Raw genomic sequence first — 10,144 nt, forward strand, 5'->3', positions numbered from 1 at the left:
CCCTGATGTAATCCAACACTAACTGCAAAGTTTTCTGTTTCCACAACTGCTGTTATTACTGACAGCAGAATTTCAAATATATGTTGTTCATTTATGAAGACGGTTAATGTTTTATTAGAGATATCCATAATAACATGTCAACATAAGCCTCTGCCCCTTCACATGAAAAAATATTGCAACTAAACTTTTTTTGTCATGTGTGTCAATTTGTGGTCATCAAAAAAACTGTAAACTCAGGAAAATTAGAAATCACTCACAATTGTGACGTGTAATGTGCACTATCCGTGGAGCCTGGCGGCGGGCAACCCTTGGCCTGCATTGTTTGAACCGTAATATAACCGTTGTTTTTCATCGTCGAAGAAAAGAAAGAGCATATTTTGAATCCCCGTGAAAAGTGTTTCTCTTCAGCTAATATGAAAGAAGTTAGCATGGCCGGATATTCGGATCAAAAGGGTACCCGGATGAAACCCCATCCTCTAATATCACAGTTATTTTTCTATTTTTCATCACAGAAGAAAAGCAAGAGCATATTGCAAACCTGGTGAAAAGTTCCATAAGAAGAATGCCTTCGTTTGTCCCTTAAGAATAATAATAAGGAAGTTAGCCCGGTTGTATATCCGGATCAAAACGGCACCCGGATAACACTATCCCCTGTGTATCATCTACATAATGGTCCGACATTGGTTCAGTTCGGTCCAGTAGTTTGGCCGTCTATGGCGAATATACACGCATATAGTCCGACCGTCAGCTTTTATATATAATAAGATGTATATACTGTTTTGAACTCTTAAGAGATGGTGAAGAGTTCAGAGATTCTTTGATCCACCTTAAAGCCCTTACCACTATGATAATGAGTAGGACTTATACCAGAGCAAAAACAATCCAAAGTACTTCCTCAAGGAGAAGGATACAGACTCCAAACGATCTCTTAATTATTTATTACTACAATTAACATCTTAAAATTACAAATAAATCCCTTGAAAACTGCATTTTACGGAAGAAAATACATTCACAATTACATTAATAAAAACAAAAAACACTCCCTAAAAAAAAAAAAAAAAAAAAAAAAAAAAAAAAAAAATAAAAAAAAAAAACATTCGCCCAGCTAACTAGCACACTAAAGTAAAAGAAAAAGTTATTAGATGGAGATAGAAACGACCCCAAAGTACGCCTTGCAAGGAAGGGTATCACACGACCCCAAAGTACGTATTGCAAGCAAGGGCATCACACGACCCCTTACACGAACTGAAGAGACGCCAGCAAAAATATTGTGCATAGGGGATGGCAAGGAACACCTCCAAGATGCCAACAGCTGCAAAACGTCAAGGACGTCTTCAGAATATTCCTACAAACTGCCACAAGCCGTCAGAGACTTTGGGCGCTGAAAACTCTAAGGAAGCGGTTAACTGCCGTTTTATCACTCAAAAGGTCCCCACATCGCCAGCGGAGATGAAAACAAAACAGGCGACGAACAGCCGAAACACCGTCAAATATGAAAAGATAAAGACACATGGGTGACGTAACAATTAAAACTACAACTACCCTTTCAGAGAAGGAAAAAACCCCAAGCCCAGCCTCCAAAAGACATAAGTAAACAAAACGACAAAAACCAACAAAAACTCACTTTTAATGTTCGAAGTCAAATGGCAGCAAAAATATAGAAATTAATTAAATACGTTACCTCCATTACAGTACATGTATGTATTATACATACATGTACTGTAATGGAGTTAACGTATTTGAATAATATGTACTGTAATGGAGTTAACGTATTTAATTAATTTTTATAATTTTGCTGCCATTTGACTTCGAACATTAAAAGTGAGTTTTTGTTTGTTTCTGTCGTTTTGTTTACGTATGTCTATTGGAGGCTGGGCTTGGGGTCTTTTCCTTCTCTGAAAGGGTAGTTGTAGTTTTAATTGTTACGTCACCCATGTAAGAGTCTATCTTTTCGTATTTGACGGCTTCATTGAAATGTCATGGGTGTTTTGTGCCACAAGAAACTCGTTGTGAGTTAATGTAGTGATAATATATTTTGTCTTTTTGATTATTTTATTTGCTCGTCTTAGTATTGCACATGCACACCCAACCCACATCTGACGGTCGTACAAATTAGCTGTAATCGTAGTCACCTTTTCAGCTGAGTTTTGTAGAGTGGAGTCTGTTTACCGGTTTGGATGGCCAAGAAACAAAGGAGGGCGGCGCCATTTGGAAAAAGCTTGTATAGACATGAAAAATTTAGGCATGGGAGAAATTGACTGCCTCGCTAACTTGTTCACAAAAGTTTTAAATTCGAAAGCTGAATTTCTAATGCTTCCGTGTCTATGCAATAGTATAAATGAAGGTAAGAATCGTTAAAGAAAATGCCACATCACCGATACGAAAGATATAATGCAAACATCCACTGGAAAGCAGAAGTCTGATTTGATAGCTGTTCATATCTAAGCACATTGAGTCGTTTTGTACAGAGGACCAGAAAATTGAGACGTTTTCAGACTAGTCTCCAATAAATGAAGACATCTATCGGCTAATGATAGGTGAGAGTGAAGGGATGATATTGACCAGCCATTAGTATCTCATTGGGCAGATGCTTCGTACCTGAAGGAGCGTCTTGTACAATATCCAACCTTGAGCATGATTCAGGCAAAACACGCCATGTGTGCCCTGGGGAGCAAAGGAATCCTTTCCTCAACCTCAGGTACTGTTTTTGCCTTGAGTCTATTTTAAGCTCTTCGTTTCCTTCGATTTTTATACGGGCGTGGTATATAAATGCAGTATGTATATGAGCGTGTATATATTAGTGTTGATAAATATTTACATGTTGATGCTGGATAGCTGCGTTCATGACGGACAAAACTGTTTAGTTGTATTTTGTTCATATTTGGAAAAGCAATATTGTTCCGGGGAGCAAGGTGAATGGATAAAAACGATGATCATACTGTATGCTGGTGGGACCGTAGCTGCAATGAATATCGCAAGAAGTACAGGTCCATGAAATCGTCAGAATTTCAGCTACGAGATGTATTAATTTGGCCTATGCCGATGATTGTGCTTGAACCTTTTTACATTGACGTTATTTGTTTATAAAGATTTGTTATCAGTGCGTGTAGGTTAATCATTGGATTTTGTCGCATGGTTAATGTCAGGTTTTGAATTTAAGGAACCCCCGTAATTACAAAAGAGGAGTTTTCGTACGGTTAGAGTGAGTGACAGAGGATGATCAAGAACACCTGGAAATGAGCGCTCTGCGACATCGTCGGGGGGAAGTTGGTCGGTGGGTGGAGATAAAAGTGGGAGGGGCCTTATTGTTCCCCCACCCCCAAGTTGGTGTTCCGCTATAAACATAACCGGATCTAACAGCAGGCTGCTAACTGACAGCGAATCTTTCCCTGGTAAGTCGTTCGAAAACCTTCCGTCCGTGGGGAAGAAGGTATCGAGAGGGACTAATCCGCTGAATCAATATCAGGAGGCAGAAACGAAGGATGTTGTGGAGGTCAATGGAAGCTGTCTTCTTTCGGCATTTCGTGTGTTCGGCGAATCGTCGCTGTTGTTGATGGCTGTTAATCTGGAAATTTGGACTAAAAATCGCATTCAGCTTTGGAGTTTTCGAGCTCCCTAGAAGTTGTTGACGTCTTGATTTTGTAGTTCAGAGAAAAGACAGCGGGTACGAAGGTGGACCTTGGGGAGGATCTCGGCGTTGGCAAGCAGCGCAAGAGCGGTGCTCCTTCCAGTGCGTGTGTGTTTTTTTTTTATATTAGATTAGAAACTGACCGCATTTAGTGATCGCATGGAGTAAAGTGACTTGCAAGAAATGAATGCCCGTGTTATTACAGTTAAGGGTGACTTAAAGGTGGTTAAAAGTTAACTGCGTTCATTTTCGAGTATGGTCAGGTTAGGCTCGAGAATTTTGACTGAGTAGACTATATTATTTTCATACCGAAGATCATTGTTTTTTAAATAGAAATCTTATGCTTTCTATAAACCTTAAAGCTAAAGTGTACCTTTGGGTGAAAACTGCTGTTGTGGTTATTTTGGTATAGAGGGAAATTTTGACTTGAAAATATACGGTTTTCCAATAAAATGTTCTGAACTGAATTTCCACGGAAATTGGCATTAATGTAATTGTATATTCGTTTTATATATAATTCATGAAACATCTCGTGAAATAAGGTGACATTAGTTATCGACCCAATGGCCGTTTTAGTATAAATGTAATTTATAAAATTTACTTATGTACTACTAGCTCAATACATAAGAAACCTGCATCAAATGTCAGTTATATCTTGATCTAGTATAAAAGTCATTTTTGGAAATTACATTTATTCTAAAACAGCCATTTATATATATATATATATATATATATATATATATATATATATATATATATATATATATATATAGTGTGTGTGTAGTATATGTTTCATGTGCTACCTATGAAGAGTGAAACTAATAATACAAACCAGAATGTATAAAAATTTATAAGCAGTTTCAGTGAACTAAAAGTTATGTAAGGAAAGAAATTGGAAAGTTGGTTGCGGGAATAACATTTATACAGATATGAGCGATTTTATTTGTCTATAGAGCAGAAACTATTTGTTTTTAAGTAATTTTATCTTGTTAGTATCTTTGCATGGCTCGTCATTGACTTGAAATTGATATGGTAAGAACAGCTGTTGGGAAGGAAAATGCATTTGTTTTTATGCAGTTAGGAATTGAAAAGAATATTTTGTTAAATTCATAATTTTAATTTTCAAGTTTAGAATATGAAAAATTGAAATAGTGTTAAATTCATATTTTAATTTTCAGTATAACATAATTTGTAGAAAGACATTGTTTGCTTTCAGTTAATATTTTCTTTATTGTAGATTTTAATGTTTCTCAGGTGTTGACATCTAGCTCCCCGTCCTGCTTTTCATGTAGGAATGTATGTCCGTTCTATTTTTAGGGTATATACATAAATGTATACACATTGTGTGTGTGTGTATATATATATATATATATATATATATATATATATATATATATAGTATATACATATATGTTATATATTATATATGACTAAAATACTTTCAGCTAAAACAGATTGCCATCCATAATTGAGGTTGCCCAATGAGGGTAGATTTTAAAGCGTTACATTTCAGAAGCGACTTTTTACGACTTTTCCGTCAAATAACCGGTTATGAATTAAAAGGTACAGTAAAGTGTTAGTTATAGAGCCGAAGGAAATGTTCCTGAACCCGGCAGACTTTCAGAACATTGCTTCAGCTATATAAAAATCACTCTTTTGTACCTATTAACTCGTAACCTGTCTTGAAGGAAACAGCTGTTTCCGAAATATGACGCTGTTAAATCTAGCCTCATTGGAGTTTTTATGAGGCGGCGCGCGCGATTCCTGCATTGAGCTCATGGGTATTTTCAGGACCCGCAGTTTGTTTTAGGAACAGATACGTAATGAACAAATTAATTTATTAATCATTTATTCTGTATGAAAATTAATATTTTTTTATATAAAAAGAAAGAGAGCTATTATGGAGTGAATAGATTTTACTAAAAAAAAACGTAGTAGTAGTAGTAGTAGTAGTAGTAGTAGTAGTAGTAGTGATGATGATGATGATAATAATAATAAGGTTCAACTTAAAGTAGGGATGCACCGATACCTGTTACCTCCACATGACTGTTATATAGAATATATATTGTTACTAAAATCATTCTTGTTCTCTGATTATTTTATATAGCAAAAAATGCCCCGTTTGGAAGTACATTTTTATTTAACCACCACCTTGGCAAAGTATCCTCATCATTTGTATATTCTTTAAAGCAATATATTTGGCCCTTTCATGTTCTAGTAAGATTCTTTTGTTTCTAGTTTCGCTGCATTCTTTACTACATTCTTTAACATTGGATCCATTTTTTCCTGTTCCCCTTTCTTTAAATCAAAGAAGCATTTTTCAATCTGAATCGAAGAAGCAATTTTCAATCTTTAAAGAAGCAATTTTTCAATCTTGAATCAAAGAAGCATTTTCCAATCTTTAAATCGAAGAAGCATTTTTCAATCTTGAAATCAAAGCAGCATTTTCAAAACCGAAGATTAAGTCACTTTCGGAATCACTATTTTCGTCAGACATTAAAGACTAGTCTCTGCCTTGTGAGACTTCAGGAGAGGCGTCTAAATTTCCTTCACTTAAAGTGCAGACGTCTTGACTTTCTTGAGTGAATCAAACACAATGGCCTCTTCATAAGCCAGACCTTGGTAATTATTTTCTAGGAAAGTAGTCTTGATTCTCGGATCAAGATATGTTGCCAGTGTTTTAAGTTCTTGTTTTTTAGTTAGCTGCGAAATCTATCACCGCAAGAGGCTTTCCATGCTGTCAGTGTTGAATCCGGCCCATTAAACAGTCCCTTTTCTTCTCCCACATGACTTGAATATGTGGTATGATGACAGAGGCAGTCGCTTCTGTGTCACGTAATAAATTTGCTCAATCAACGAATTGGTCGAGTATTTTAAGCATTCTCCCTAAAACCTTCCATTGGTTAAGATTTAAAGATTATATTGATACTTAGAATGTCAAACAAAAAGTTTACTTATTAACTGTAATCGAAAATTGTTACCTGGAAACGAAAATTAAATTTCAGACACACTAATTCCAAAGAATCCTTTTCAGAATCGGCTGTTGAATAAAATTCTCACATTCTAATTACGATACTGGAGAAGGTTCCGACAATTGAATCTCGAATCGATTTCGAATGCGCGTCCCCTCCACCATATATATATATATATATATATATATTATATATATATATAGATATATATAGTGATGGGACGCGCATTCGAAATCGAATCCGAGATTCAATTGTCGGAAAGATATATATATATATATTATATAATATATATATAATATATATATATATATATATATATTATATTACTATATATCTTACATGTATGTAAATACGTGTACATGCATATGTGTGTGTGTATATATACCTTTATATATTACATTGTGTATATGTATCTTTGTATTTATATATAAGTATATATGTGAATATACATATATTTATCCCGAAGCTGAAAAAAGATTTTGCATGAAATAAAGGTTTCTGTCGAAATGAGTAACTGGATCGGCTCTCATTTACAAGTAAATTGCGTGGATAAAAACAGTCATCACCATAAAATTAGAAAGGTAAATAAAATCACAAACGCATTAACAAAAGTAAGAATGGCTAAAATTCACGAACGCTAGCGTTATGAGTAAAGGAAGTATTGACAATTAACCAATTCGTGGTGCAGTAAACGATGGCGCAGACGTAGTTTGGTGATTGAGAGACGGACCCTCATTTTTATACTATATGAAGGCTTAAGTGAAAGCTATGGTGATGTTTGTTTTGCTTCACCCATAATTTTGAATTATTCATTTTTGATAAAGCTTTTACATTTGTAGGCTTCGTGTCTTGTGCTGTATGGGATACATATTTTTACATACACATACAATATTTATACATATTTAAGGACTACTCAAAATGTAAATGGGCAAGACGATTCCATTAAATGAGCACACCCCTGTTAATTAAGAACTCCAGGACTCCCATAGAATAGAGGACGAGGGAAAATTTATCGTGAGGGTTGGTAGGTAGTTGAAGGAAGGAAGAGTTGTAGTTTGGATTTTGCAAATTAAAGATTAATAGATAATGCCATTTAATGTTTATATATATGCTAACCATATTTTTTAAAAATCCAAGTGGGCAATTTCCTCTTCAGATGATCTGAAGTCAGTAGACACGGCTAATTCCATAAATTAGTTAGAAATTGTTCAATTATTTGAAAACTTAACTGGCCATTTAAACAAATACGTAGTGCAAAGACATTAACCATTTGTTCTGTCGAGGAATCGTGAGGTAAAGAAAGCCATTTATATAAAGATAATATGAGAATAATAATGAATATAAATATATAATATATATATATAGATATATATATATATATATAAAAATTATATATAGAATATATATATAGAAATATATATAAAGATATATATATAAATAAAAATATATATAGATATATTAATATATATATATATATAATATATATATATATAAGATATAACCACACACACAACACAATACACACACATACATACATACATAACACACATACATACATACATACACTGGATGTTTACTGTAAAATCGGCGAAATCTTTCTAGTCCCTTTGGGAAGCATACCTCAGAAGTTGGGAAGACTTAAAAGAGACTCCTCCTCCCCTGGTGAGAGGGATGTTTCTTGTGTAGGCCGCACAGCTTACCCCGTACTTACATTGTACTACGCTTCATTTGTTTAAAAAGAATCCGAGAGTTATAATTTATATAGTATCTTGCCCTTAATAACCCCAGTTCTGAATAACTGATAAACAATTTTTGGATTCTGTATATGTACATCCTGAGGAATTCAATGTTCATAAATTTCTATATATAGTTCCAAAACACTTGAGGCTGGCCTGTTTTCGCCTGCAACTGCCTGTCACTCGTTATCGAACTCATTTTCTTTTATTAATTATATATCATATATGTCTATTGCTAATTCCCATTACACACACACACATATATATATATATATATATATATATATATATATAATATCATATGTCTTGCTAATTCCCATTACATATATATATATATATATTATATATTAATATATATATATATATATATATAGATATATTAATATAATTTATATTAATTATATATATAATAATTAAATATAATATATAATATATATAGTATTATATAATATTAAATTTATATGCGTGCTTGTGTTAATATGGAGATAAAGAGAGAACCTGTTGGCGAGGAGAATGTCTTTTTCCGCTTTGAACGCGCTAATTTCTTTCATTATTTTCCAAAGGTCCTCGTATCTGATACACAACTTTCATCTCCGGTAGGAGTATCGATGGTTGCAATTTTATCTAATTTCATAAAATTTAGGGTTTGTTGTTAATGCATATGTTGAAATGATCAAAATCAGGCACACTTTTAATAGCTTTCCCTCTTTTTCTCTTAGAAATTGCCTTTCATAATATTTCTTCCATGCGTCGTGCTTGGCACATTCGCTCAGCCGTGGCTCTACTGACTTCTGTTGCGTTGCCTCTGCTGTACGAAGCGTAAATTTGTACCGGGACCTCCTTCCTGCTTGTCTAATAAGATATATTTCGAACCTTTGTATATAATTTCTCGGACTTGACCTTGAAGCACATGCAAAGAGCTTTGGGCGGCCGTGCGGCTTGAGGAGCAGACGGTTTAAGATCATAACTAGCATTTTAAACGACATACATAGATAGCTTCATATGGGAGATCGTAGTTTGGGTAACGCTTAAGGCTCTTTGTGATTGAAGAATGATCCAGAACAAAATTCATTAAAGTGTATTATCATCATCATTTTAGAAGTAGTTATATTCCCTTTTACTACTCACTTTTATCTAATATGTACCAAGTGCACAGGTTTTGTTAATGGATTAATTAGTTTGTTATATATACAGTATATATACACACGCACACACACACACACACATATATATATAATTTTTTTTATAGATTTAATTTATTTATTTATTTATTTAATAGCTTAAGAATTACACTAGTAGGCAATGCAGTTTATGATACCGTCTTTATTTCACTCTGAAACAGAAAGCATGTGTAATGTCTGTTGATTCATTTGCCAGTGATCAAAGAAGGTTAATAATCATATCAACTTTTCCCTCGTAAGGGCACAGGGAAATGCCTGAACGTGTTTTCTGTCGTTCACAACTTTTACCATTATCTTGGTTTTCTAAATAGACATCTTTAAAAAGCTCTCTCTCAAAATGAAATTATTTGCCCAATTATTTACGTTCATTGCTGACTTACTGTGGTGTCCATTTTCACGTTTAAACCAAAGCTTCCCTATATTAGTATAGTATAGCACGGCATTGGCTGGTATACATTACTGACATTGTAGCATTTCGTGTAATATGAAATCTGATGAGTTCATATTCTGATGCGCTGCGCTCAGCAAAAATATATACGGGATTTTTAAAAGTTTCAATTTATTAGAAGTCCATGGAATGCATAACTACGGTAAACTGATAACTTAATCTCCGACGAGAAATATTTA

Source organism: Macrobrachium nipponense, chromosome 28, assembly GCF_015104395.2.
Source record: "Macrobrachium nipponense isolate FS-2020 chromosome 28, ASM1510439v2, whole genome shotgun sequence".
In the NCBI taxonomy this organism is placed as follows: domain Eukaryota; kingdom Metazoa; phylum Arthropoda; class Malacostraca; order Decapoda; family Palaemonidae; genus Macrobrachium; species Macrobrachium nipponense.